The sequence below is a fragment of the Morone saxatilis genome, unplaced genomic scaffold (genome assembly GCF_004916995.1).
Source record: "Morone saxatilis isolate NCDOM2014 unplaced genomic scaffold, NCSU_SB_2.0 Contig14, whole genome shotgun sequence".
NCBI lineage: Eukaryota > Metazoa > Chordata > Actinopteri > Moronidae > Morone > Morone saxatilis.
This window is the reverse complement of record NW_023339696.1, coordinates 19,021,140-19,027,267: the sequence shown is the minus strand read 5'-3', so window position 1 is coordinate 19,027,267 and position 6,128 is coordinate 19,021,140. Positions and strand designations below refer to the sequence as shown.

General features: G+C 39.2%; 1 protein-coding gene across 2 annotated transcripts in view; it reads right to left on the bottom strand.

Annotated features, from left to right (window-relative positions):
* Positions 1–6,128, bottom strand: part of asic2 (acid-sensing (proton-gated) ion channel 2) — a 327,047-nt gene that overhangs the window by 22,028 nt on the left and 298,891 nt on the right. The window lies entirely within an intron of this gene.

Genomic DNA, 6,128 nt, shown 5'->3' with positions numbered 1-6,128 from the left:
CTGATAAGAACAGATACTAGACTTCATCTTAGCCGAAATGCCAAAAGTGAGTTTCAGGAAATGTCAGGAAGCTATTACAGGTTTTAGACGCTGTTCAATCATCCAACAAGCTCTTCAGTTGGGACATCCTGACCCTTTAAGATGTGTACTCGCTACTCGGCCATGACTGCTTGTTATTTCATGTTGTTCATGCCAGTGTTGTCTGTCTGTCTGGATCTAATCCATGCATTTCAGACTGGTTGACTGTCCTCAGATTTATTACGGATTGGGCTTTCTCCTTTCCTCCCATTAAAAGGAATTTCTGCATGACAGTAGGTTTTTTATGGGTGTGTTTTGGATTAGGTTCAATTATTTTTACTTTGGTCATGACACAAAGGGTCACTTGGCATCTAAAAGAAATAAAACCACAGGTGAAATTCCCACTGGGACTGTAACTACCAATTATTTTCTAAATAAATCAATTCATCTTTTGGTCCATAAAATATCAGAAAATAGCAAAAACTACACATCACACTTTCCTGAAGCCCAATGTGACATCTTCAAATGTCTTGTTTTGTCTGACAATAAGTCAAAAACCTTACTATAATCTTTTCAGCTCTAATTTCCATCCAAATTTACTGCATTACACTCTCATACTCGCAGCAGATGACCAAACAGATGCTAATGCAAACGTGTTCAGCGTACAAAGCAAACAGTGATGGCACAAACATAAAGAACACTGAATAAACTGGTCATCCTACAGTATAGGTAAATCCTGGAAATGAGACATTTTCACTCTGCACTGTCAGTCTGAAGACAGAGTTAAAGTGTGTTTGTTGTTAAAGTGTGTTTGTATGTGAGAGATCAGAGCAAACAGGTCTCACTGTGTTTGTTTGTTCAGTTCAGCTGTCCGTCTCAATAGATGATCAAGAGGACCACGGCTAACAACCTTGGTTGTATCGGACCATGGTTTCAGCAGAACCAAAGATAGCTCTGTAGATTTGTAGTTACTATGTATTTCATCACCACTATCACACTCATTTAGCTTCGAGTGACTCACCAGAGTAAAACAGAGGCCGACTAAATTACGATGCTATCTGTGGCTACAATCATAACTTAGATCTCGCTGCTTTGTGTGACAGTGCATAAATTCAGGCGGTGGTCTGATTTCATCTCCGTTGTCCTTCAGCATTTCGAGTGATTCTCACTGTGGGAAAGAGAGAGAGGGGAGAGCATCGACTGGGGTAAATGAAAAAATTGATCCGTGCATGCACGATGAGTGTTGATGTATGCATGTTTAAACAACAAATAATGATTGTTGCACAGTGCGAGTTAATGTACGGGTTTGTTTTTGAAGACACCTCTGCATCCTCCTCTCCATCTGACTGTCATACAACAACTAGAGGCATGTTCGTCAGCAACACCACACCCCCCTCCTTTCTTTTCATCTCACATTTCAATTTCTGTCACTTTCAGAATCAGGCATGTCAGGCTTGGTCTATAGTGTGTGTTTAATGTGAAAGTGTGAGTGTTGAACATATGGCGACGGAGAGCTGAAGCACAATTTCATGTCAAAGGGAATTTAACAAGCATGTCCTTGATATGTGTTTATGTAATTATAACATAATTAAACATCTAAGCACTGACTTACATACAATTTTACACTCACTGAATGATTTGAGGTTTGTTTTGTTCTCTCTTGTTATTTTAGATTTCATTTTCCTATATAATTTCATGGCTCTAAGATAGAAAAATAGCTGTGAATATCAGCATTTTAGCATTGTCATTGTGAGCATGTTTGCGTATGTAGCTCACGGGACCACTGTAGACTTCTATTCTTTTTCCTTATTAGGGTCGTTACTTAAGTAAAGTAAGTAACACATTGCTCGGTGCTTTATTTTTAAAGTAATGCCTTACCTTGCTTAATTTCTCTCTGTAAAAAGTATATATACTATATATATATTTGTTACACTGCTCGTTACGTTACTTTTGTGCTACTCTACAACATCGAGCCAGACACACACAGTTCAGGGTTTTATAGTAGACTAGTCCAGCTTATTTGACGTGTTTATCACAAAAGCAGTGCTTAGACCTCATGAGGAATAGTCTCTCAAATTTTTTGTCAGTCAAACTGTTTCAGGCTGAAGAGTCTCTTCACAGGCACACTAGATGGCGTCGCTGTGTTGAGTTTAATGGATATTGTTGCAAACATTTAAGATCTCCATCTCTAAACCCGACTTCAGATATTCATCCTTGTCAAGTCACTCAGGCAAATTTTTTTTGGTTACATTTTTGTTCTATCTGCAGATAAGTGAAGAACTTATGTACCACAAGTAACAACATAAATGTTTTATTAGTTACTGCAATGTGATTACAGAATTAAGAACAGTAATGTTTTACATTGCTGCATTATAGACAAATGTAATGTGATTACAGTAATGCGTTACACCCAACACTGGTCCCGTATTATGTAGATTTAACTGTTTGATCCTTTCAGTAACCTCTGAGCAGATTATTTTTATAAACGATCTTTCTGTTGTAACTGTAAAATTAAATATCATAAATATCATATATTATTCACACACTGAGTACAAACAAACAAGGACTGACTAAAGTTTCACAGTTTTCAGAGCACTTTAAGGGCCTCATAATACGCTGCGTTTCCCCACGTTTAGCTTATTGTTTGGTACATTGTTCTACTTTAAATGTAGTACTTCAAATACTGACTACAAACCTTGATTAGGCACTTTTCATATACACCAATCTCAGCTTAATTCATAAGCTAAGACATTGTCTTTGCACAAAATGTTATTGTTCTAATAAATTTACTTTGTGCAACCATAGAGACAAATCACATTTCGCAGCCAGACTGAAAATGAAAGAAAATGTCCTCTCAACAGCAGCAAATGAGAGCTGCGTCCAGAGAAAGCTTGTGTCACTCATCTGAATCAGCTGATCAGCTGAAGTTCACCAACATTTAAAATACATCATTTTAGGATAATACTAAATATTAAACAGCTACTGTTTGCAGTCATTTGTCCTCACCAATGTAAGAAATTGTCTGCTGCACTAAAAGAAAATCACACTGACCAAACACTACAAAGGGAAGCGACTTAAGTAGAAAGCATAGAAGGTTCAAGGACTTTCCTGCTTGCGCCTTGCACTTAACCTGTTCTTGAACAAACATCCAACCTCAGAGTGCTTTTTACCATCCTTTTGATTTAATAACAGCAGTCACAAAGAGCGCAGACCCATGGCGAGATTTTAGCAGTACACTCAAATGCTTGTCAGGCTTTAGTCGCCTGTTTGCCACATAAAATGGGAGCCAAGATCTGAGATGATGGATTGATGGAAAACAGAAAAAAAACAGGCTGGTGGGGAGATACAGAGCAAAGTGAGCAAAAGGGAGACTCGAGGTAACATGTCTCTCATTTTTAGAGAGTTCAATAACTCAGTATGTTTTTGCATATTTCTCACAATCTGCATCACTGCATTAATGATTCTGTTAAAAAATACACAGAAAGTGGGTGAATGCAATGTAACTGGTTGCTTGGGAACTCAGATTTTCGGTTAAGTTCCTGTATTTGGGTTCTGATCTGATCTAAAATAAAACTCTGTGATGTGTAGGATTTTTAAAAAAAGATGTTAGTGTGCATATAAGAAGAACTTCATCACACTGTCACAGGCTGTGATGTGTTTGAAGGGCTTTTCTCCGCACTGCAAACATTTTTGTAGCTCTACTGCTGAAGAGAAATGTGGTGGGTGCAGATTACTTTGATCAAGACTGCTTGACAAATCTGAGATCGGAGAGGCCTGTCCAACATTGAAATTTGAGATGACTTTTCAAAAAAGGTCAAGGTGTAACTGGAGTTTTACCCCAAAGATGAAAGATTTGAAAGCGTGTGCAAAGATGAAAAAAAAAAAATGTACATAACAAAAACTGTTTGTCAAAGTACACGTCCTGGGAGCTACTTTTAATTAATTTCAAGTTACTACTCGAGCATTTCTGAAATAAGCAATCACAAAAACAAAAAGCTTGTGTTTGGGATTGAAGCCCAGGGAGGGCAACATGTTTTCACAGAGATGCAGACATCCGGTAAACCGTCTTTGTCTCAACTGGCTTCCATATAATAAGAAACTGTAGGAAACACACTTGTGGGCAAACAATTGTCTGATTTAGAATCTTAATCAGCTAGATTGATTTCCCGGTGACCTTTGTGTGGATATTTAAAGTTTACTTGAGAAAAAAAAAAACAGTATGGAAGTAACATCATTTGGCAGTTTGGTCAGCAGCACAGTGAGGAGAAAGATGGATATCTAGGCAACAGGCCATCTGTTTTCTCCCACCACTCAAACTTATATCCGTCTTGATAATTTTTCACAACATGAAACATGCTCTTTCTTATTGTTTGTCCATCACGATAAAGTGAAGAGGAATATCGTGGAAGCTCCCTGGACAGAGCTGTGTCCTAACAGCACCCCAGAGACTGACTGCTGGCCTCTGGATGACTGACAATGAGAAAAGATGGGAGATGGTGTTGAGGCTGGATGGAAAAAAAGGTAATTGGTGGGAGGAGATGGGGGAAGAGTCCCTGCAGTATGTGCCCATCATGCCTACACAGTGCAGGGACCTGGCTCAGCCAAGGAGACACAGCGCTCCCTACTGAGGCTGACTCAGCTCATCTGGGCTAATTAAACCACGCAGGGATAAACAAGGGCACTGGAAACTGGAGCCTGCTGGGAGACGGCGCTCCACATGCTGCCTGCTCAAATGGAAATAAAACCAACAGGAGTTCAGGACCGGGGGCTGGGGGACCTGCTGTGCATAGAAGAACATGAGGAGGATTGATAGGAGGCTGACTTTTTGATGATGGATCTTCCTTAAGTTGAGTCCAGAGTAAATAATGTCCATCTGCTGGACCGCTCGTAGCTTGGCTAGCTGCTCTGGGAACTCCCCTGTCTGCCCTTCCACTGGTTCAGACGTGAGCCGGCCATTCAATGAGCTTCACTGTGGAACCACTCAGGCAGCAAGCCTCCCTAAAACACTAAATCTGAACCACTAAAGAGATCTCTCACACGCACATCAGTATTGAGGATAACATAAAGCTGCACGACTTTAGAATGAAGATCATCAAAGAGGCTCCACTTGAAAGGGTTTTGAATATGTATTATGATTAATGAGAAGTTTACAGGAAAATATAATCTACCAGCCAGTCAGAACTGGAGGTGCAGCGACTGACAATGTCTTTGAGTACTTTGCTTAGAGTCTCACTCTGAATACAATGGCAGAATAAGCCTGAAGAAGTGCTTCAACTGGACTGAAAAGGGTGCAAACAAATCAGCCTTTTAGTGATTGTGTGAGCAAATCCTTCAGGAGGAAGGACACTGCCAGTAGTACAGTCATAAAGAACAGTACATAACAATTGTTAACCATAGCAATAACCATATTAATTCACCTGATATACATGTATAAAATACAAAACAATGTAGTTGTTTGAGGGAAATTAGCTGAAAAAACAAAGCTGATAAAGATCATCTGATACATCTTTAAATATAGCATGTTTCTGGAGCTTTATTTGATTTAAAATGTAGTAAGAGTTTCTGGGTGTGAAACTGTCCCTGAAGTGATTTCATAAGGAGGAATTCATTTCTGTGTTAATTATGGCCAAAATAAATAAAATGCATGAAATAATACTTGTACGAGCCTTAGTGCGGGACACAATTGGGAAAAGACAATTTTAAATACTTTATTTGATTTTCATCATTGTCTTATATTCGGCTATATTTCATTACATGCCAGTATACTAAATACAAAAAAAAAGATAGTGATGAGAAAAAGGAGCCCACTGTGGGAGGCTATGGTTGCAAGTGGTTGCAGCCACATTACATGATAGGCAAGAGCTTGAAGCTCATTTAGAACCAAGATGTTTGCGGGAATGACAAAAGTAGGCTCTGTGGGGTAGAAACGTTATGCTAGTCTGGATGTACACAGCTGTTCAAGACAGGAAGGACTGAGTGGTGGATAACTGTGCTGACTCTGTATGGGTCCACTCAATGTACCGGAAGCAATCCACCAACACCAAGTTTGGTGGTAAAAGTCATTAAATGTAACAAAATGTTACTGATGGAGGAATTATATAACAAAAGCA